Raw genomic sequence first — 25,491 nt, 5'->3', positions numbered from 1 at the left:
AGGTTAGTGAAGAGGATGGAGTAGGAGAAGTAGAGGAGGTGGCAGCAGGCCTGCCTGCAAGTCGTGGCGGTGTCACCAACTCCGCTGCAGAGCCACGCATTCTATGCTTGGTAGCCGTCAGCAGGTTTACCCAATGCGCAGTGTACGTGATATACCTGCCCTGACCGTGCTTTGCAGACCAGGTATCAGTGGTCAGATGGACCCTTGCCCCAACACTGTGTGCCAGACATGCCATGACTTCCTTTTCCACAATAGAGTACAGGTTGGGGATTGTCTTTTGTGAAAAAAAATTTCGGCTGGGTACCTTCCACTGCGGTGTCCCAATAGCTACAAATTTTTTGAAGGCCTCAGACTCCACCAGCTTGTATGGTAAAAGCTGGCGGGCTAAGAGTTCCGACAAGCCAGCTGTCAGACGCCAGGCAAGGGGGTGACTCTCTGACATTGGCTTCTTACGCTCAAACATTTCCTTGACAGACACCTGACTGTGGGTAGATGAGCAGGAACTGCTGAAGGTGAGAGGCGGAGTGGCGGATGTTTGAGAGGGGGCAAGGAGGACAGCAGTGGTTGACGTGGCTAATGATGCTGGACCAGGAGGTGGATGGTGGCTTTGAGTTTGTGTGCTGCTTGTACTCATGTGTTGATCCCATAGGCGTTTGTGATGTGAGATTATGTGCCTTCGCAAAGCAGTTGTACCTAGGTGGGTGTTGGACTTACCACGACTCAGTTTCTTTTGGCACAGGTTGCAAATGGCATCGCTGTTATCAGAGGCAGACACACAAAAAAAATGCCACACTGCTGAGCTTTGCAATGATGGCATTCTGGTGGTGGCAACAGCATGTGTTGATTGGCGTGCTGTCTGGCTGACCCCGGGTGCCGATATATGCTGTCTGACTAGCTCCTTGCGACGACCTCACCCTGCTTCCAACTCGTCTCCTCCTCCTCTCTGTCTCCCCATCTGAACTTTCCCCCTGTTCTTCTTCTCTTCGAGCGGGCACCCACGTGACATCAACAGACACATTGTCATCATCAACCGCTTCACTTGTATCTGACAACTCAGCAAAGGAAGCAGCAGCGGGTACAACATCATCATCATCACACCGTACGTCCATGTGTGTAATGCTGCCTGACTGAGACATATCCCTGTTATCTACATCCTCTGGCAATAATGGTTGCGCATCACTCATTTCTTGCAACTGATGTGTAAATAACTCCTCTGACAGATCAAGTGAAGCGGCTGTGGTGCTAGTGTTGGTGGTGGCGGCGGGCGGGCGAGTGGTAACTTGAGAGGTCCCCGAAGCTGAGCTGGAGGAGGATGGTGCGTCAAGGTTCCGAGCGGAAGCTGTAAAAGATCGGGTGTCCTGTGTAAGCCAGTCAACTATGTCCTCAGAATTTTTAGAGTTTAGGGTACGTGGCCTCTGAACACTGGGCATTATTCTAGGGCCAAACGAAATCACAGCACCACGACCATGACGGCCTCTGCGGGGTGGCCTGCCTCTGCCTGTTATTTCTTTTTAGATTAGTGGTACTATGCGTGCAAGGTACTGTGCCACCCTAATTAAAATTAAATTACTTTTTTATCTGCAAGGTACTGTGCCACCCTATATGAGTGGTGGGCAGTGGGCACAATACAGTCTGTGGGCCTAACATACACTGGCAGGCAACTGCAATTATTTTACAGAGGAAAAATTTAATGACTTTTTTTATCTGCAAGGTACTGTGCCACCCTATATGAGTAGTGGGCAGTGGGCACAGTACAGTCAGTGGGCCTGACACTCACTGGCAGGCAACTGCAATTATATTACAGAGGAAAACTTTAATGACTTTAGTATCTGCAAGGTACTGTGCCACCCTATATGAGTGGTGGGCAGTGGGCACAGTACAGTCTGTAGGCCTGACACTCACTGGCAGGCAACTGCAATTATATTACAGAGGAAAAAATTAAAAGACATTTTTTATCTGCAAGGTACTGTGCCACCCTATATGAGTGGTGGGCAGTGGGCACAGTATAGTCTGTGGGCCTGACACACACTGGCAGGCAACTGCAATTATATTACAGAGAAAAAATGTAATGACTTTTTTTTATCTGCAAGGTACTGTGCCACCCTATATGAGTGGTGGGCAGTGGGCACAGTACAGTCTGTGGGCCTGACACTCACTGGCAGGCAACTGCAATTATATTTCAGAGGAAAAATGTAATGACTTTTTTATCTGCAAGGTACTGTGTCACCCGATATGAGTGGTGGGCATTGTCAGTGGGCACAGTACAGTCAGTGGGCCTGACACTCACTGGCAGGCAACTGCAATTATATTACAGAGGAAAACTTTAATGACTTTAGTATCTGCAAGGTACTGTGCCACCCTATATGAGTGGTGGGCAGTGGGCACAGTACAGTCTGTAGGCCTGACACTCACTGGCAGGCAACTGCAATTATATTACAGAGGAAAAAATTAAAAGACATTTTTTATCTGCAAGGTACTGTGCCACCCTATATGAGTGGTGGGCAGTGGGCACAGTATAGTCTGTGGGCCTGACACACACTGGCAGGCAACTGCAATTATATTACAGAGAAAAAATGTAATGACTTTTTTTTATCTGCAAGGTACTGTGCCACCCTATATGAGTGGTGGGCAGTGGGCACAGTACAGTCTGTGGGCCTGACACTCACTGGCAGGCAACTGCAATTATATTTCAGAGGAAAAATGTAATGACTTTTTTATCTGCAAGGTACTGTGTCACCCGATATGAGTGGTGGGCATTGTCAGTGGGCACAGTACAGTCAGTGGGCCTGACACTCACTGGCAGGCAACTGCAATTATATTACAGAGGAAAACTTTAATGACTTTAGTATCTGCAAGGTACTGTGCCACCCTATATGAGTGGTGGGCAGTGGGCACAGTACAGTCTGTAGGCCTGACACTCACTGGCAGGCAACTGCAATTATATTACAGAGGAAAAAATTAAAAGACATTTTTTATCTGCAAGGTACTGTGCCACCCTATATGAGTGGTGGGCAGTGGGCACAGTATAGTCTGTGGGCCTGACACACACTGGCAGGCAACTGCAATTATATTACAGAGAAAAAATGTAATGACTTTTTTTTATCTGCAAGGTACTGTGCCACCCTATATGAGTGGTGGGCAGTGGGCACAGTACAGTCTGTGGGCCTGACACTCACTGGCAGGCAACTGCAATTATATTTCAGAGGAAAAATGTAATGACTTTTTTATCTGCAAGGTACTGTGTCACCCGATATGAGTGGTGGGCATTGTCAGTGGGCACAGTACAGTCAGTGGGCCTGACACTCACTGGCAGGCAACTGCAATTATATCACAGAGGAAAAATGAAATGACTTTTTTTTATCTGCAAGGTACTGTGCCACCCTATATGAGTGGTGTGCACACAGTACAGTCTGTGGGCCTGTGGCCTCTCACACACGGGCAGGCAACTGCAATATATATATACAGTTGCAAGAAAAAGTATGTGAACCCTTTGGAATGATATGGATTTCTGCACAAATTGGTCATAAAATGTGATCTGATCTTCATCTAAGTCACAACAATAGACAATCACATTCTGCTTAATCTAATATCACACAAAGAATTAAATGTTACCATGTTTTTATTGAACACACCATGTAAACATTCACAGTGCAGGTGGAAAAAGTATGTGAACCCCTAGACTAATGACATCTCCAAGAGCTAATTGGAGTGAGGTGTCAGCCAACTGGAGTCCAATCAATGAGATGAGATTGGAGGTGTTGGCTACAGCTGCCCTATAGAAAACACACACCAGTTCTGGGTTTGCTTTTCACAAGAAGCATTGCCTGATGTGAATGATGCCTCGCACAAAAGAGCTCTCAGAAGACCTACGATTAAGAATTGTTGACTTGCATAAAGATGGAAAGGGTTATAAAAGTATCTCCAAAAGCCTTGCTGTTCATCAGTCCACGGTAAGACAAATTGTCTATAAATGGAGAAAGTTCAGCACTGCTGCTACTCTCCCTAGGAGTGGCCGTCCTGTAAAGATGACTGCAAGAGCACAGCGCAGACTGCTCAATGAGGTGGAGAAGAATCCTAGAGTGTCAGCTAAAGACTTACAAAAGTCTCTGCCATATGCTAACATCCCTGTTAGCGAATCTACGATACGTAAAACACTAAACAAGAATGGATTTTATGGGAAGTTACTACAGAGGAAGCCACTGCTGTCCAAAAAACCATTGCTGCACGTTTACAGTTTGCACAAGAGCACCTGGATGTTCCACAGCAGTACTGGCAAAATATTCTGTGGACAGATGAAACCAAAGTGGAGTTGTTTGGAAGAAACACACAACACTATGTGTGGAGAAAAAGAGGCACAGCACACCAACATCAAAACCTCATCCCAACTGTGAAGTATGGTGGTGGGGGCATCATGGTTTGGGGCTGCTTTGCTGCGTCAGGGCCTGGACGGATTGCTATCATCGAAGGAGAAATGAATTCCCAAGTTTATCAAGACATTTTGCAGGAGAACTTAAGGCCATCTGTCCACCAGCTGAAGCTCAACAGAAGATGGGTGTTGCAACAGGACAACGACCCAAAGCATAGAAGTAAATCAACAACAGAATGGCTTAAACTGAAGAAAATACGCCTTCTGGAGTGGCCCAGTCAGAGTCCTGACCTCAACCCGATTGAGATGCTGTGGCATGACCTCAAGAAAGCGATTCACACCAGAGATCCCAAGAATATTGCTGAACTGAAGCAGTTCTGTAAAGAGGAATTGTCAAAAATTACTCCTGACCGTTGTGCACGTCTGATCTGCAACTACAGGAAACGTTTGGGTGAAGTTATTGCTGCCAAAGGAGGTTCACCCAGTTATTAAATCGAAGGGTTCACATACTTTTTCCACCTGCTCTGTGAATGTTTACATGGTGTGTTCAATAAAAACATGGTAACATTTAATTCTTTGTGTGTTATTAGTTTAAGCAGAATGCGATTGTCTATTGTTGTGACTTAGATGAAGATCAGATCACATTTTATGACCAATTAGTGCAGAAATCCATATCATTCCAAAGGGTTCACATACTTTTTCTTGCAACTGTATATAAATATATATATATATATATATATATATATATATATATAAAAAATTAAAGCAGACTGATGTACCAGCCCTAAAAAGGGCTTTTTGGGGTGCTGTCAGGACGCTGTCCTTACAGCAGATGAGTCTTTGAGGACTGGAGTGGACACAGAACACTGGCCTAGCTAACGCTTTCCCTTTTAATTCAGCAGCAGCACTCTCCCTGCTTTAACTAACACTGCAGCTTCAGAATGAATCTTAGAGGGCTGCCGTCCTTGCTTTTTTTTAGGAGGTGAGAGGGAGGGTATGCTGATTGGCTGGAATGTGTCTGCTGACTGTGAAGTACAGGGTCAAAGTTTGCTCAATGATGACGTATAGGGGGTGGACCGAACATCGCATATGTTCGCCCGCCGGCGAATAGTTCGGAACATCTCTACCAGCGGATCTTCAATGATTGCTGTCAGGGTGCACTTCAAGTATGCCACCACCTGCTGGTTCAGGTTCTGCTCTATGTCTAGCTGCTGGTGAGTAGTTTCTTCACTAGGCGGGTGAAGAAAGCTGCTCATCAGCGACTCTAGACTCAGGCTGCTGCTGATGGAGCTGGTACTGCTCCTGCCACCCCACCCCTCCCCAACTGCCATGGCAGAGGAACATGAGAACAGAGGGCCCCCCTTTCAGACCTGCGAGAGGATGGACGATGGCACAGATAGGCAGCAGCCAACTGACTACATAGGATGTCTCTATAGTAGTTCAGCTTGTCCTCCCTCTCAGCGGGTGTGAAAAAGGACCCCATTTTGGAGCGGTAATGAAGGTCCAACAAGGTGGAGAGCCAGAAGTCATCCCTCTGCCGAACGGTGACAATTCGGCTGTCACTATGCAAGCCAATAAGCATGCATCGGGTCATTTGTGCAAGTGACTCGGAGGGACTCCCTTCCTCCATCTCCACTGCATATTGACACGGTGTGTCTCAGTCATCTGCCTCGCATTATTCATCGCCCTGTAGCTCTTCTGCCTGCTCCTCTTCTCCTGTCACCTATTTAGAAAAACCACCCATTTCGCTACACATTGTTTGTGCTCCAATGTCCTCCTCCTCCTCCTCAAATTCAGCCCCCACAGGGCTGATGTGGCCGTGAGATCTAGGCACCATGTCTCCAATCCGCTGACCAGCCAGATTTATCAGCATCTCTTCCAGGACATGAAGTAGTGGAATGACGTTTTTCATCCCGTAGTCCTGGCGACTGACAAATAACTTGGAATCCTCAAAGAATCTGACCAATCGGCAGGTGTCACGCATGAGCTGCCACTGGCTGACATCAAAATGACACAGGGGAGTACTCCTATCCGCTTGAATCATCAAGAATTTGTTTATAGCCTCTGTTCGTACAGTCGGTCCAACATATGGAGGGTGGAATGCCAACGAGTGGAAACGTCACATATCAGCCTATGTTAGGGGATGCCGTTCTGCCGCTGCAGCTCAAGGAGGGTGTGCTTTGTGGTGTACGAGTGGCTGTAGTGCATGCAAAGTTTCCTGGCCATTTTTTAGGATGTCTTGCAGATGGGTGGAAGACAACCAGAATGGTTCCGATTCTGAGTTGTCGCGGAGAAAGCCAGGATTCGATTTCTTGATGAAGGACATGGAGCAGTTCCTCCCCTGTGTGAGGTGCAAAACAGTGTGACACCGCCGTGCCCTGCACATGTGTTATGCTGGAGGGGCACTGTAAAATGTCCCTGCAGTGAAGGCTGAGGACAAGGTGTAGGGTGAGGAGGCTGAGGTGGACAGCGTGAGAATGTGGAGGCGGACGCGGCGTCACCTGGCTAAGTTTCTGGTGTGGCCGTGCAGGAACCACATTCACCCAGTCGGCCGTAACGGACATGTATTGTCCCTGACCATAGTTACAGCTCCACATGTCGGTGCTGCCTTGCACTTTGGTAGACACCAACAAGCTCAAGGACTGGCCCTCATTCTGATCTACATGTGTGTGCAGGGCTGGTACGGCATTTTTGTCAAAGAAATGATGGCTTGGGACTCTCCACCTCGGCTCGGCAAAAGCCATCAGTTCTCTGAAAGGTGCACTTGGAAAGGGAGGGACTGAAGCACCAGCAACTTGGACAGGAGCACATTCAGCTTCTGAGCTGTTGGATGAGTGCACGCAATCTGTTGTCTCTTAGAAATCACTTCAGTGATTGATTGCTGACGGAATTACTGATGAGGAGTAGTAGGGCGAGGAGCAGGAGCATCAGGACCGGCAGATGATGGGAAGGACAGACAGCTCCCTTCGGCTGAGGTGGTGGAGCCTTGACTGCCGGAAATCATCTGTGTGCCACTGGGTGATGGAGCGGTTGCTACAGCAGGCTGGACGACTACATTGGAGCCACAGTTCTCCCAGGCCACTTCATGGTGACACTGCATATGTTGATGCAGGGCCATTATGCCAACATTGGCATCCTGGCCACTCTTCACCTTCTGCCCACAGATTCTTCATATGGCCATGTTCACCTTCTCCGGCGGCTTAGCAAATAACTGCCACACCGCCGAGTAGGTGAGCACTATGCACTGACTGACTGCTATCACCACTGCCTCTGTGAACCATGCATCATTACTTCCCGGGCAGGTAGGCTCCTACAAAGCGGGTGGTCTACTCCGGCATGTTTGGCTCCTGACCTCCCACTGCTGCCACCCTTCTGACTCCCGTCCATGCTAGCGACTTGCTGGTTCCGCTGCTGCCTCATGGGAAAGCTGCCACCCTCTTCTCCCGATGATGATTAAGTCCCTTCGTCACCCGGCTCCCAAGTGCTATCAGCTACATCATCATCATCGAGTACTGTCTGCACGTCACTGATATCCTCCTCAACCGTCACTGGATCAGGAGCCTGACCGCTCTCAATACCAGCTCCCACGCCACTCTCCTGATCACTACTAACCGCCTATTGGAGGAAGCGGCGGATGTCTCCTCCACATCTTGGCTTGCCAGTAGCTGCTGACTGTCTTCTAGTAGCTTGTCCTCACTGTATAGTGGTGCTGAGCCCACAGCATACAACACTTCTCTGGCTGAGGGAATAGAAAAGGACAGAGGCAGGTTGAGGAAAGGTGAAGGCACAGGGCCTGCTCCCGGGCCATGCTAACTAAAAGTCATGTCAGAGGAACCTCCCAACTCTTGGCTGGGACGAAGTGGATGACCAAGTCAACCATTCAAGAGCAGCTGGGTTGTATGTCAAGACACAACAGTTAGATGATACCGGGCGCTCAGGCCTCTCGCTGCGACCCCTGCTGCCAAGCCCTCTTACTCTGCTGCGACCTGTGCCTGCGCCGGAAACATTTAGGCCTCTGCAACTCCCCTGTGCAGGGCCTGGCACTTCTCTGTCTGACATACTGTTAGATCAAATAAATAAAAAGAAAATTTAAACACCCCAAAAAACTCTCACTTTTTTTTTAATACTCTCAAATTTTCTCACTTCAGCACACAACGGTTAATAAGCCCTTTTTTTTTTTACCACACACCAAAAAGAGCTGTATTTTCTCAGTTCACCACACAATGGCAAATACTTTTTTGTGCCACTTATACACACCAAAAAGTGCTTTAGAACAGTGGTCCCCAACTGCCGGGACGCGGCCCAGGACCGGGCCCTGGAAGATGGTTTGCCGGGCCGCGGCAATCAGGGCAGTCTTTAACGCTGTACTAATGAAGCGCTTCCATTATGGAAGCGCTTCATTAGTACAGAAGGACCAGGAAGCGGTGAAGGATCTGTACTCACCGCTTCCTGGTCCACGGCTCGGCTATCGGCTGTGCAGGGCTGCGCACAGCGTGAGGTCGCTCTGTGACCTCACACTCTGCGCCGCTATACACAGCCAGCCGACAGCAGAATGAAGAGGATTGCAATGGTGACCAGGAGCAGGAGAGGTAAGTGTTTTTTTTTTTTTATTATTTGTACTGGGGGCTGATGGCTGACCTGGGGGACATATGGCTGACATGAGGGGCTGATATGAGGGGCTGACATGAGGGGCTGACATGAAGGGCTGACATATGGTTGACATGAGGGGCTGACATGAGGGGCTGACATGAGGGGCTGACATGAGGGGCTGACATATGGCTGACATGAGGGGCTGACATATGGCTGACATGAGGGGCTGACATATGGCTGACATAGGGGCTGACATATGGCTGACATGAGGGGCTGACATATGGCTGACATGAGGGGTTGACACATGGCTGACATGTGGCTGACATGAGGGGCTGACATATGGCTGACATGAGGGGCTGACATATGGCTGACATGAGGGGTTGACATATGGCTGACATGTGGCTAACAAGAGGGGCTGACATATGGCTGACATGAGGGACTGACATATGGCTGACATGAGGGGCTGACATATGGCTGACATGAGGGCCTGACATATGGCTGACATGTGGCTGACATGAGGGGCTGACATGAGGGCTGACATGAGGGCTGACATATGGCTGACATGAGGGGCTGACATATGGCTGACATGAGGGGCTGACATGAGGGGCTGACATATGGCTGACATATGGCTGACATGAGGGGCTGACATACCGTATGGCTGACATGAGGGGCTGACATATGGCTGACATGAGGGGCTGACATATGGCTGACATATGGCTGACATGAGGGGCTGACATATGGGTGACATGAGGGGCTGACATATGGCTGACATGAGGGGCTGACATGAGGGGCTTATGGCTGACATGAGGGGCTGATGGCTGACATAAGGGGCTGATGTCTAACCTGGGGGCTGACATGGGGGGCTTATGGCTGACATGGGGAGCGTATGGCTGACATGGGAGGCTTATGGCTGAAATGGGGGGGGGGGGGTTATGGCTGACATGGGGGCTTATGGCTGACATGGGGGGCTGATTGATGGCTAAAGGTTTGGGGGTTGATCTGAGCCATTGGGGGTCTGATCTGAAGTCTGATTAACATTGGGGGTCTGATTGCTGGTCTGACCTGAGGTGTAATGAAAAATATTTTTTTCTTATCGTTCTCCTCTAAAACCTAGGTGCATCTTATAGGGCGAAAAATACGGTAAAGTGCAGCAGAGACCAGTGCAGCAGAGACCAGTGCAGCAGAGACCAGTGCAGCAGAGACCAGTGCAGCAGAGACCATAGTCAGTTTATATAGTCGTTATATAGTGTTATATATTTTAATATGCACCTTGTGTTTTGTTATGCGCGTGAATCAGTCAGCCCCTCCCACCCCCTAAGTCCGCCCCAGAACCCCCGCCCCCTTCCCCCCCCACCCGGTCCCTGGGAAAATTGTCTTGCATGAAACTGGTCCTTGGTGCAAAAAAGGTTGGGGACCACTGCTTTAGAACATATAACTGCACCGCTGAACGGCAAATAAGCCCTTATTTTTTTCCACTTATACACGACACAAAAGGCTTTAATACATATAACTGCAATGCTGAGCGGCAATTATTTTATTTATTTTTTTCACTAATACACGCCACAAAAGGATTTAGAACAGATAACTGCACTGCTGACCGACAAATATATTTTTTCTTTTTCCACTAATACACGCCACAAAAGGCTTTAAAACATATAAATGCACCTCTGACCGGCAAATATATATTTTTCTTTTTCCACTAATACATGCCACAAAAGGCTTTAGAACAGATAACTGCACTTCTGAACAGCAAGTATATTTTTTTTTTTGCCACTAATACACGACAAAAAGGGCTGTAATTTTAGCACTTCACCACACAACGGCTAATAAGCCCTTTTTCCCCCACTAATATAGTCCTGATCAAAAGTTTAAGACCACTTGAAAAATGGCAAAAAATCATATTTAGCATGGCTGCATCTTAACAAGGTTCCAAGTAGAGCTTCAACATGCAACAAGAGGAAATGGGAGTGAGACAAAATATTTTTCGATGAAAACAACGAATAAACTGAAACTGATCAAAAGGTGAGGACCACATGCCTTTAAAAGGCCAAATCTGTGCAAAGATGTGGATTCATTGTCATTTTCTGTCAGGTAGTCACACGGTGGGATGGCAAAGGCAAAAAAACTCTCCCTTTTTGAACGTGGTCAGGTTGTTGAACTGCATAAGCAGGGCCTCTCACAGCGCGACAGTCATTTGGAATTTCTTAAATGATCCTGAGGGTTATGGAACAAAAAAGTCAAGTGGAGGACCCAAAAAAATTTCATCAGCACTGAGCCGGAGGATCCAATTGGCTGTCCCTGAAGACACTGGATGATCCTCGACCCAAATTAAGGCCCTTACTGGTGCTGACTGCAGCCCCATAACCATCAGACGGCATCTGAGACTGAAGGGCTTCAAAAACAAGAGATTTTGCAAGAGAGCACCAAACATGGGACATTCAGGTGGAAGTAAGTTTTATTCTCTGATAAGATTTTTTTTTACCTTGATGGTCCTGATGGTTTCCAACGTTACTGGCATGACAAGCAGATCCCACCTGAGATGTTTTCTACGCGCCACAGTGGTGGTGGCGCCATAATGGTCTGGGGTGCTTTTTCCTTCAGTGGAGCAATGGAGCTTCAGAAAGCGCAGGGGCGTCAAACGGCCGCTGGCTATGTCCAGATGTTGCAGAGAGCATTCCTCATGACTGAGGGCCCTCGTCTGTGTGGTAACGACTGTTTTTTTTTTAACAGGACAACGCTACAGTACACAATGCCAGCAGGACAAGGGACTTCTTCCAGGAGAATAACATCACTCTTTTGGCCCATCCTGCGTGTTCCCCTGATCAAAATCCAATTGAGAACCTTTGGGGATGGATGGCAAGGGAAGTTTACAAAAATGGACAACAGTTCCAGAAAGTAGATGGCCTTTGCGCGGCCGTCTTCACCACTTGGAGAAATGTTCCCACTCACCTCATGGAAACGCTTGCATCAAGCATGCCGAAACAAATTTTTGAAGTGATCAACAATAACGGCAGAGCTACTCATTACTGAGTTCATGTTTGGAAGTTGGATTTCTGTTTTGGGGGGGGAGGGGGTTTTGGAGGTGTGGTCCTAAACTTTTGATCAGCTGAAAAACAACCTGTTTCAGTTTATTTGTTGTTTTCATAAAATTGAATGCTCAAATTTTTTTTTGTCTCACTCCCATTTCTTCTTGTTGCATGTTGAAGCTCTACTTGGAACCTTGTTAAGATCCAGCCATGCTAAATATGATTTTTTTGTCATTTTTCAAGTGGTCTTAAACTTTTGATCAGGACTGTACAAGCCAAAAAATGCTTTAGGACATAACTGCACCGCACAAGGGCAAATAAGACATAGAAATATTTCCTTGTAATAAACCCTGTTAATGGTTATTTCAAGCAGCACTTGCATCCTAATAAGAACGGTTTGCTGGAATTATAGAGCTGTATAATGGCAATTTGGATCCCCAGTAAGTGCAGCAAGGTGTAATATGATTCTTCCTATTACCCAGGCTGTAACCTCGCCTACTGAACCCTGTTCAACATAAAGGCTGTGGAATGATTCCTCCCTATATTTTCCCTACACCTTGAATAATCTTGCCCTGCACTTGTAAATCTTTTTTTTTTAGCACAATGAAGTTTTTTTTTAACACTGTACCTAGCGCCTGCTGACGTATCTCCCTGCACTAAGTATACTGGTAAATGGCAGAATCTAAGATGGCTGATGCTATTTATAGGGCTGTCACATCACAGAACTAGCTGGCTGCTGATTGGCTGCATGCATGGCATTGGTTCCTTTCTCCATGTCCTCACACATGCAGCAGCCACGAAGAGCGAGGGAATTCGGTTTCGGTGCGAATTTAATTTTTACTGAAATTCGGATAGAGTTCCACTTAGTCAGCTTCGATTCGCTCATCTCTAGTTATAATTCCAACCTGTATTTTTAAAATAGGTAATTCTACAATAGGTTTGCCAAAAATAATCTAGAACAGCCTTCATATAACAGTAATGTACCATGCCCATACAGTATGATGCTGCCATATAGTGTTTACATAATCCTATGTAGTGATTATAAATGTATAAATGTATGAACACATATGTCTGCAAAGTTACGTTAAGCTGTTACTTATAAAGTATTAAATACTGCCAATAAGATTCAGTTAATTTATCAATCTAGTTCTCCATAGTCTCACAACATGCTATAAGGGCAGCTTTGTCTGTTGCTTTATCTTTTTTATAATCGCATTCTCTTTTTATAAGGTCACTTTTCTATTTTCTTTACTAGTTAACCAGGAGATGTAATATCTGCTACAGGTGCTCCAAACAAATGAATCTGCCACTGATTCAGCAGTGGTATCTGTATATTCAAAACACCATCAACAACTTCTCATTGATGTCAATTAGTGTTGGGCGAGCATGCTCGTCCGAACACCATTTTGACTCGAGCATCGCGATGCTCGGCACATTGTGGTGTTCGGGCGAACACCGCGTGTGCTCGAATGTCCTCCCCGCACGTTTGTTGACTGCTACGCAGCCAATAAACGTGCAGGGAAGTACTGGCACTCACTGTAAAGCCATAGCCATGTTGGTTATTGGCATTACAGTGATTGGCTGGCTGGAACACGTCATCGGGTGCTATATAGCACCCAATGACACGTGGTTCGACTCAGTCTTAGTCAGGGAGAGCCGCAGTACAAGGGACAGATAGTGTAGGGACAGGAATTGGTTTATTTTTTTAGGTAGGGTTTATTGTTAAAAGGTGTTAGAGACTCAAAAGGCCTTTTAAGGACTATTGCTTTATCTGGCTGCAATATATATTATTAGCGCAAACTGCTCTAAATTGCGTGCAATTGTTTGGCCGCTGCTGACAGTGACACAACCTCTGCTACATCTGTTATGTTACATTTGCGCATCCTAAATATCTTTGACATTCAGCGCAATTGTTTGGCCGCTGCTGACAGCTACATTAACTGCGCTACATCTCCTGTATAACGTTTGAACATCCTAAATATCTGTGATATTCAGTTACATTTTTTCGCCACTGGTGACAGCGACATTACCTGCGCTACATCTCCTGTATAACGTTTGAGCATCCTAAATATCTGTGACATTCAGTTTAATTTATTTGCGCATACACTTACAAAACCTGTGTTACTGTACGTGTGACATACTTGCAAGAATATATACAATTTAATATGCTGAAGGCGAGCAGTATGGGACGGGGAAGTGGCCGTGCTGCTGATGGTGCACACAGAGTCCGTGGCCCTGGCCGCAATGAAACTGTGCCTGCTGCCAGAGCACAAGAAACACACTCATCCACAATACCTAGCTTCATGTCCCATTTTTCCGGGGCGGCGCAGGACACCACTCTCGAAGTCACACCAGTGCGACCAGGTGGTCGGTTGGGTTGCAGCAGATAATGCTTCCAGTCGGTTAAGCACCACCCTGTCTTCCACAAAGTCCAGTCTCAGTAGCCAAGATTCTGGTCAACAGAATCCTCCCCTTAACCTCCTTCCTACCACCATGGAGAGTCTTGGCAAACAAGTGATCCCACACTCGGATATTCCGAGGAGCTCTTTTCATCGCCATTCCTTGATTTGGCCCTGTCACCAAGCCCACTTGAAGAGGGACATGAGGAGATCTTGCGCACTGATTCCCAAACTCTTGAGCATCCGCAGTCAGAAAAAGATGACGGTGGGGAATGGCAATTAGTGTTTCACGAGGTGGATGATGATGATGAGACACAGTTGCCAATAAGTCAACCGCAATTAGTGTCTCAAGAAATTCATGATGAGGATGAGACACAGTTGTCAATAAGTCAGGTTCTTTCTAGGTAAACAAGTCAGGAGGATGACCCGAGTGAGGAAGTTGAAGATACACAGCCACCCACAGGCCATAGCACTAAATGCGCACATTTCCAAATTGCTGGCCCAGGAAATGTCGCCATTTAGGCTTGTGGATACAGAGGCTTCCCGCAGCCTGATGGCGGTGGCCATTACTCATTACTCAGTCCCCAGCAGCCACTATTTCTCCCGGTGTGCCATCCTCATCTTACACCAGCATGTGTCCCGTAACATCACACGTGCCTTGACCAACGCAGTTATTGGGAAGGTCCAATTAACGACTGACACATGGACAAGTGCTTTTAGCCAGGGACGCTACATTTCCCTGATGGCACACTGGGTGAGCGTCGTGGAGGCCGGGAGCGAGTCGTACCCTGGGATGGCACAGGTACTACCGATGCCAAGGATTGCGGGCCCTACTTCCATCAGGATTTCCGCCACCACCTACATTAGTGGCTGCAACCCTCCTTCTCCTCCTCCACTTCTTCCTCTGAATTCTCATCTTGCATTACCAGTCAGCCATCAATCAGTAGCTGGAAGCAGTGTAGTACTGCAGTGGGGAAGCGGCAACAGGCCGTGCTGAAACAAATTTGTTTAGGTGACAAACAGCACACCGCCACAGAGCTGTGGCAGGGTATAAAGGACCAGACTGAGCTGTGGCTCTCGCCACTCAACCTATGACTAGGCATGGTTGTGTCTGATAATGGCTGTTACTTGGTGGCGGCTTTGGAGCTCAGCAAGCTCACACACATACCATGTCTAGCCCACGTGTTCAACTTAGTGGTTCAGCGGTTTCTCAAAACCTACCCCAAATTGCCTGAGCTACTGGTGAAGGTGCGCCGCATGTGTGCCCATTTCCGAAAGTCATCTACAGCTGCTACCGGTCTGGCAACGCTGCAACAGCGCTTGCAATTGCCAGCTCACTGACTGTTGTGCGACGTGAGCACATTTTGGAACTCCACGTTCCACATGTTGGCCAGGCTTTGTGAGCAGCAGAGGGCAGTAGTGTAACACTAGCTGCAACATGGTCGTCGCCTTTCCAGTCTGCTTCCGCTCTTCACAAGCGACGAGTGGGCATGGATATTTGACCTCTGTGAGGTTTTACACAGCTTTGAGGAATCAACACAGATGGTGAGAAGCAATGCCGCTATTATCAGCGTAACCATCCCACTTCTGTGTTTACTCAAACGCTCGCTGCTCACAATGAAGGCGGGCGCTTTGCTTGTGGAAGAGGCGGAAATGGGGGAAGACAGTACACAGGGTGATAGCAAGACCACCCTCCGTTCGTCTTCTCAGCGCTAATTGGATGGTGATGAGGAGGAGAAGGAGCAGGAGACGGTTGCCTCCGCTACAGAGGGTAGTACCCATAGCAGGTTTATTCCATCTGTTCAGTGTGGATGGGCCGAAAAGAAGGAAGAGGATGATGAGATTGAGAGTCATCCTCCTGATGAGGACAGCGAAGTCTTGTATGTCAGGACTCTGCCACACATGGCTGACTTCATGTTAAGCTGCTTTTCCCGTGACCCTTGCATTATACGTATTTTGGCCAATTACTGGTTGTTCACCCTTCTCGACCCCCGCTACAAAGAGAACTTCTCATCTCTCATTCCAGTAAAATGGTGCAATACCAGAAGGTCCTTGTGGAAAAATTGCTCAAAAAATTTCCAGCTGCAGAGTACGTAGTTCCCTGGGCAACCGAGGAGGCGAGACGAGGGGAACACACAGCAGTTCCAACAGAGGCAGGGCAACACTCTCCAAGGCCTGGTACAGTTTCATGACACCACGCCAGCACCCTCACCCTGATGCGCAGCCTAGTGTCACAAGGAGGGAAAAGTTTTGGAAGATTGTGAAGGAGTATGTAGATGACCGTGTCAGCATCCCCAGTGATCCCTCTGTGCCTTACAAATATTGGGTGTCCAAGCTGGACACGTGGCACGAACTGGTGCTCTACACCTTGGAGGTGTTTTGTCAGAGCGGGTATTTAGTGCTGCTGGGGGCATAATAACTGATAAGCGCATCCACCTGTCAACTGAAAATGCTGACTGGTTGACTTCTGAAAATGAACAAGGCCTGGGTTGACCCTAACTTCTCTACTCCACCAGAGGAAAGCGGCTGAACATAAAGGCACTTTAAATGTGGCATTTATGGTGTATTGAATACAATGTATTCCCATGTACCTGTTCCACCACAAAAAAGGGTATATGGTTCAATCTTCCTTTTCTCGTCCTCCATAATATCAACATGCTTATTAGGCTGCCCTCGCTCCTAATGTTTTAGAGGGTCAGCTCAGCAGCAGACCCTCACCCCTAATGTTTTAGAGGGTCACCAGCAGGCCCTCGCCCATAATGTTTTAGATGGTCAGATCAGCAGCAGGCCCTCGCCACTAATGTTTTAGATGGTCAGATCAGCAGCAGGCCCTCGCCCCTAATGTTTTAGATGGTCAGCTCAGCAACAGACCCTCACCTCTAATGTTTTAGATGGTCAGATCAGCAGCAGGCCCTCGCCCCTACTATTTTAGAGGGTCAGCTCAGCAGCAGACCCTCACCCCTAATGTTTTAGAGGGTCACCAGCAGGCCCTCGCACATAATGTTTTAGATGGTCAGCTCAGCAGCAGACCCTTACGCCTAATGTTTAGATGGTCAGATCAGCAGCAGGCCCTCGCCCCTAATGTTTTAGAGAGTAACCAGCAGGCCCTTGCTCCTAATGTTTTTGAGGGTCACCAGCAGGCCATCAATCATAATTTTTCAATGGTGTGTATGATGCCCTCCTTTAAGTGTAATAATGGGTGTATTGGTGTGACGGTTCCTTGTAATTTTTCGCAGCCCTTTTTACTTAGTGCAAAGGCTTTATGAGTATAGGAGTCCCACTACCTGAACATTTGTACCACAATGTGAATGAGGCCCTCCTTTATGTGATATACAGGTTGTATAGGAGTGCCTCTTCCTTGTAATTTTTGGCAGCACTTGCATTTTATATACAAGTAGATATACAAGAAAGAATGTTTCCTAACAATTTTTCCTCTAAAATCGATTTTATCTTTGGTTTTGTGCGTATTATTGTCAGTCTGTAAAAGTGGCGTACTACTCGGACAACATTGTTCCCAGCAGCGACCTGGGAGTCCAAGATGCATCCAGACATCGACATCCTCCCCATGCTGTTCCCAAACCATTTCAGTGGTGTTTCCATCAATGTCTGACATTTTCCTGTGAACCAGACACCCTCCCCTCTTCAGAGCAGGGGTGCTTGGTTTAATGGTCAGGTTCTCCCATTGACTTCCATTGTGCTCGGGTGCTCTGTAGAGCACCCGAGCATCCCAAAGTGTTCTACTCGACCACTTTGGTGCTCGATCAACACTAATGTTAATGTAAAGAAAAAAACTTAACCAAGTGCACACGTTGTACACATTTGCAAATGCTTGAGAAGTGGCATGTTACTTCTTTGAAGAGGATTTGATTGTGGATGTCCTGGAGAGATCAATAGAAGCAGCAGAAAAATCTCATGAAAAAACTCACCTTAAATCACCACTAGAGTTGAGCGGACACCTGGATGTTCGGGTTCGACGGGTTCAGGCGAACTTGAGCCGAACTTGACCCCGAACCCCATTGAAGTCAATGGGGACCAGAACTTTTGAGCACTAAAATGGCTGGTGTATCGTCTGTTTCCTCTGTATCCCCCCATCCATGCACCAGTAATGGCCAATTGCCATGAGCTGGTCTGGGTGCCACCCTGCTGTGAACATGGTTCCTCCTCCTGCATCTCCTCCTCCTCATCCTCCACCTCCTCATCCTCCAGAACTGTGCCCTGGCTGGACAATTGTGTACCTTGGGTTTCTGGGTGCAGGAACCCACCCTCGGAGCCACTTGGGAATGACTGGCCGGAAACCCTACGAAATTATCCCTCTTCCTCCTCCTCCTTCTGTGCCACATCCTCTTCCATCATCGCCAGGAGCATTTTTTCAAGGAGGCATAGAAGTGGGATAGTAACACTGAGAACAGCGTTATCGGCACTGGCCATGTTGGTGGAGTACTCGAAACAGCGCAACAAGGAACAGAGATCTCGCATGGAGGCCCAGTCATTGGTGGTGAAGTGGTGCTGTTTCGCCGAGCAACTCACCCGTGCGTGCTGCAGCTGAAACTCCACTATCGCCTGCTGCTGCTCGCACAGTCTGGCCAGCATGTGCAAGGTGGAGTTCCACCTTGTGGGCACGTCGCATATGAGGCGGTAAGCAGGAAGGCCGAAGTTACGCTGCAGCACTGATAGGTGAGCAGCAGCAGAGTGAGAACGCCGAAAGCGCGCACAGACGGCCCGCACTTTATGCAGCAAGTCTGTAATGTCAGGGTAATTTTTAAGGAATCTCTGCACCACCAAATTCAGCACATGCGCCAGGCAAGGGATGTGCGTCAAACCGGCTAGTCCCAGAGCTTCTACGAGATTTTGCCCATTATTGCACACCACCAGGTCGGGCTTGAGGCTGACTGGCACAAACCACTCATCGGTCTGTTGCTCAAGGCCCGTCCACAGCTCCTGCGTGGTGTGGGGTTTGTTCCCCAAACAGTTTACCCCTGGCTGTGCTGAAGTTGGTTGATGAAGGTGTTACGCTGACCGGATGAGAAGCTGGTAGAGGATGAGGAAGCAGAGTAGGAGGAGGAAGCAACAGGAGGCAAACTGAAGCGCCCTGCAATACTCGGTGGTGGAAGGACATGCGCCAAACTGCTATCCGCCTCAGGCCCAGCCGCCACTGCATTTACCCAGTGTGCTGTTATGGAGATATAACGGACCTGACCGTGCTTACTGGTCCACGTATCCGTAGTCAGGTGCACCTTGCCACAGATGGCATTGCGCAGTACACATCTGATTTTGTCCCCTACTTGGTTGTGCAGGGAAGGGATGGCTCGCCTGGAAAAGTAGTGGCGGCTGGGCACGACGTACTGTGGGACAGCCAACGCCATAAGGCCTTTAAAACTATCCGTCTCCACCAGACGGAATGAAAGCATTTCAAAGGCAAGTAGATTAGAAATGCTGGCATTCAGGGCTAGGGATCGCGGGTGGGTAGGGGTACTTCCTCTTCCTCTCCAGCGTTTGGGATATGGAGAGTTGAACGCTTCCGTGGGACATTGTGGAGATGCTTGGTGACCCAGGTGTTGGTGTTGCTGGCAGATCCTTTGTTTGCGGGGTGCCAGGTGGCACTGTTACTCCAGAGGTGGATGAAGAGGCCTCGACTGCAGCAGAAGAGGAAGCAGGAGGAGCCAGAGACCTTTCTTGGTTTTTGAGGTGTCTACTCCACTGCAGCTCGTGCTTTGCATTTAAGTGCCTGGTCATGCAGGTTGTGCTCAGGTTGAGAACGTTTATGCCTCGCTTCAGGCTCTGATTGCACAGCGTGCAAACCACTCGGGTCTTGTCGTCAGCACATTGTCTGAAGAACTGCCATGCCAGGGAACTCCTTGGAGCTGGCTTTGGTGTGCTCGGTCCCTTGCTGCGGTGGGCAGTAGGAGGCGTACTGTCTAGAGGACGGCCGCTCCGCTTTTGCACTATGCTCCCTCTTCTGCTGTGCTGGTGGCTCTGTGCGACCACCGCCTCTTCCTCCGAACTACATAGGTCCCTCGCATGACCTTGATTCCATGTGGGGTCGAGGACCTCATCGTCCTCCACATCATCTTCCACCCAGTCTTCACCCCTGACTTCCTTGTCGGTCTGCACACTTTGGAAAGCCCCAGCAGTTAGCAACTGTGTTTCATCATCAACCGAGACGTGCTACGATGGTCCTCCCATGTACTCATCTTGAAACATAAGTGGTTGGGCATCGGTGCACTCAATCTCTTCCACTTCTGGGGCAGGGCTAGGTGGATGGCCCTGGGAAACCCTGCTAACAGAGTCATCAGAAAGCAGAAGAGACTGCTGCATGACTTGGGGCTCAGACTGCTTGGCTGATTTGCAGGTGAAAGACTGATGGACATCGGCTGCAGGTGCCAACTGTGGTCTTTCAGCAGGAGACTGGGTGGAAAACAATGTGAAGGAACTGTATCCACTGTCAGCAACCCCATCTACTATCGCCTCTACTTGTTCAGGCCTCACCATTCGTAGAGCAGCATTATGCCCGACCAAATACCGCTGCAGGTTTTGTCGCCTACTCGCACCTGAGAAAGAGGTTTCACTTGCGCGTGTAGATGGCAGAGATCGACCACGTCCTCCCCCTGCAACTTGAGCTCCACCAGCAGCACCATGACCTGGGCCACGTCTCTTATTTGACGCTCTCCTCATATTTTTCAAATTTAGGATCTTGCCCAAAATGGGTGTTTAATTAATAGTAGAATAGAATGACAGTATGTAAAGGGTGTATCTCACACGGCCTGAACCAGACTAGGCCTCAATAAAATATTTTTTTGCCCAAAATAGCTGTATTTTAAATGCCTGAATCAAACCCCTGTATGTAGAGGGTGTATCTCACACAGCCTGTACCAGTGTAGGCCTGAAGTAAATATATCTTTGCACAAAATGGCTGTATTTCAAATGCCTGTATTTCAAATGCCTGATTCAAACCCCTGTATGTAGAGGGGCTATCTCACATTGCCTGAACCAGTGTAGGCCTGAAGTAAATATTTCTTTGCACAAAATTGATGTATTTCAAATGGCTGTATTTCAAATGGCTGTATTTCAAATGCCTGATTCAAACCCCTGAATGTAGAGGGGGTATCTCACACGGTCTGAACCAGTGTAAGCCTGAAGTAAATATTACTTTGCACAAAATGGCTGTATTTCAAATGGCTGTATTTCAAATGCCTGATTCAAACCCCTGTATGTAGAGGGAGTATCTCACACGGTCTGAACCAGTGTAAACCTGAAGTAAATATATCTTTACTCAAAATGGCTGTATTTCAAATGGCTGTATTTCGAATCCCTGAATCAAAACCCTGTATGTAGAGGGAGTATCTCACACGGTCTGAACCAGTGCAGGCCTGAAGTAAATATTTAATTGCACACAATGGCTGTATTTCAAATAGCTGTATTTCAAATGCCTGATTCAAACCCCTGTATATAGAGGGGGTATCTCACACGGTCTGAACCAGTGTACGCCTGAAGTAAATATTTATTTGCACAAAATGGCTGTATTTTAGATGGCCGTATTTCAAATCCCTGAATCAAACCCCTGTATGTAGAAGGAGTATCTCACACGGTCTGAACCAATGTAGGCCTAAAGTAAATATATCTTTGCCCAAAATGGCTGCATTTCATATGGCTGTATTTCAAATCCCTGAATCAAACCCCTGTATGTAGAGGGAGTATCTCACACGGTCAAAACCAGTGTAGGCCTGAAGTAAATATTTATTTGCACACAATGGCTGTATTTTAAATCCCTGAATCAAACCCCTGTATGTAGAGGGAGTATCTCACAGGGCCTGAACCAGTGTAGGCCTGAACTAAATATTTCTTTGCACAAAATGGCTGTATTTTAAATGGCTGTATTTCAAATGCCTGATTCAAACCCCTGTATGTAAAGGTAGTATCTCACAGGGCCTGAACCAGTGTAGGCCTGAAGTAAATATATCTTTGCCCAAAATGGCTGTATTTCAAATGGCTGTATTTCAAGTCCCTGAATCAAACCCCTGTATGTAGAGGGATTATCTCAAAGGGCCTGAACCAGTGTAGGCCTGAACTAAATATTTCTTTGCACAAAATGGCTGTATTTCAAATGGCTGTATTTCAACTGCCTGATTCAAACCCCTGTATGTAGAGGGAGTATCTCACAGGGCAAAAACCAGTGTTGGCCTGAACTAAATATTTATTTGCCCAAAATAGCTGTATTTCAAATGGCAGTATTTCAAATCCCTGAATCAAACCCCTGTATGTAGAGGTAGTATCTCATAGGGCCTGATCCAGTGTAGGCCTGAAGTAAATATTTATTTGCACACAATGGCTGTATTTCAGATGGCTGCATTTTAAATGCCTGATTCTAACCCCTGTATGTAGAGGGGGTATCTCACACGATCTGAACCAGTGTAGGCCTGAAGTAAATATATCTTTGAACAAAATGGCTGTATTTCAAATATCTATATTTCAAATCCCTGAATCAGACCCCTATATGTAGAGGGAGTATCTCACAGGGCTTGAACCAGTGTAGGCTCGAACTAAATATTTCTTTGCACAAAATGGCTATATTTTAAATGGCTGTATTTCAAATGCCTGATTCAAACCCCTGTATGTTGAGGGGGTATCTCACACGTTCTGAAACAGTGTAGGCCTAAAGTAAATATTTCTTTGCCCAAAATGGCTGTATTTCAAATGGCTGAATTTCAAATCCCTGAATCAAACCCCTGTATGTAGAGGGAGTATCTCACACGGTCTGAACCAGTGTAGGCCTGAAGAAAATATTTATTTGCACACAATGGATGTATTTCAAATAGCTGTATGTCAAATGCCTGATTCAAACCCCTGTATGTAGAGGGAGTATCTCACACGGTCTGAACCAGTGTAAACCTGAAGTAAATATATCTTTACTCAAAATGGCTGTATTTCAAATGGCTGTATTTCAAATCCCTGAATCAAACCCCTGTATGTAGAGGGAGTATCTCACACGGTCTGAACCAGTGTAGGCCTGAAGTAAATATTTAATTGCACACAATGGCTGTATTTCAAATAGCTGTATTTCAAATGCCTGATTCAAACCCCTGTATGTAGAGGGGGTATCTCACACGGTCTGAACCAGTGTAGGCCTGAAGTAAATATTTCTTTGCACAAAATGGCTGTATTTTAGATGGCCGTATTTCAAATCCCTGAATCAAACCCCTGTATGTAGAGGGAGTATCTCACACGGTCTGAACCAATGTAGGCCTAAAGTAAATATATCTTTGCCCAAAATGGCTGCATTTCAAATGGCTGTATTTCAAATCCCTGAATCAAACCCCTGTATGTAGAGGGAGTATCTCACACGGTCAAAACCAGTGTAGGCCTGAAGTAAATATTTATTTGCACACAATGGCTGTATTTCAAATGCCTGATTCAAACCCCTGTATGTAGAGGGGGTATCTCACACGGTCTGAACCAGTGTAGGCCTGAAGTAAATATTTCTCTGTACAAAATGGCTGTATTTCAAATCCCTGAATCAAACCCCTGTATGTAGAGGGAGTATCTCACAGGGCCTGAACCAGTGTAGGCCTGACCTAAATATTTCTTTGCACAAAATGGCTGTATTTTAAATGGCTGTATTTCAAATGCCTGATTCAAACCCCTGTATGTAAAGGTAGTATCTCACAGGGCCTGAACCAGTGTAGGCCTGAAGTAAATATATCTTTGCCCAAAATGGCTGTATTTCAAATGGCTGTATTTCAAATCCCCGAATCAAACCCCTGTATGTAGAGGGAGTATCTCAAAGGGCCTGAACCAGTGTAGGCCTGAACTAAATATTTCTTTGCACAAAATGGCTGTATTTCAAATGGCTGTATTTCAAATACCTGAATCAGACCCCTGTATGTAGAGGGAGTATCTCACAGGGCCTGAACCAGTGTAGGCCCGCACATGGGCGTCCGCAGGGGGTGTGAAGAGGGGGCACATACTTTGTGATAATGAATATACCCCTCCCCTTCATTACATTCTCAGAAACAAGCAGAGCATGGATGTTAATAAAATTATGCCCCCCCCCCCCCCCCCTGGAAAAATTACTGCGGACGCCCATGGCCTGAACTAAATATTTCTTTGCACAAAATGGCTGTATTTTAAATGGCTGTATTTCAAATGCCGGATTCAAACCCTTGTATGTAGAGGAGGTATTTCACACGGTCTGAACCAGTGTAGGCCTGAAGGAAATATTTATTTGCACACAATGGCTGTAATTCAGATGGCTGTATTTCAAATGCCTGATTCTAACCCCTGTATGTAGAGGGGGTATCTCACACGATCTGAACCAGTGTAGGCCTGAAGTAAATATTTCTTTGAACAAAATGGCTGTATTTCAAATGGCTGTATTTCAAATCCCTGAATCAGACCCCTATATGTAGAGGGAGTATCTCACAGGGCCTGAACCAGTGTAGGCTCGAACTAAATATTTCTTTGAACAAAATGGCTATATTTTAAATGGCTGTATTTTAAATGCCTGATTCAAACCCCTGTATGTTGAAGGGGTATCTCACACGTTCTGAAACAGTGTAGGCCTAAAGTAAATATTTCTTTGCACAAAATGGCTGTATTTCAATTGGCTGTATTTCAAATCCCTGAATCGAACCCCTGTATGTAGAGGGAGTATCTCACATGGTCTGAACCAGTGTAGGCCTGAAGTAAATATATGTTTCCCCAAAATGGCTGTATTTCAAAAGGCTGAATTTCAAATCCCTGAATCAAACCCCTGTATGTAGAGGGAGTATCTCACACGGTCTGAACCAGTGTAGGCCTGAAGAAAATATTTATTTGCACAAAATGGATGTATTTCAAATAGCTGTATGTCAAATGTCTGATTCAAACCACTGTATGTAGAGGGGGTATCTCACACGGTCTGAACCAGTGTAGGCCTGAAGTAAATATTTCTTTGCACAAAATGTCTGTATTTCAAATGGCTGAATTTCAAATGCCTGATTCAAACCCCTGTATGTAAGGGTTTTCTTACACGGCCTGAACCAGTGTAGGCCTGAAGTAAATATTTCATTGCACAAAATGGCTGTATTTCAAATAGCTGTATTTCAATTCCCTTAATCAAACCCCTGTATGTAGA

This window comes from Bufo bufo, chromosome 4 (assembly GCF_905171765.1).
Source record: "Bufo bufo chromosome 4, aBufBuf1.1, whole genome shotgun sequence".
NCBI lineage: Eukaryota > Metazoa > Chordata > Amphibia > Anura > Bufonidae > Bufo > Bufo bufo.
This window is presented reverse-complemented; position numbering follows the sequence as displayed.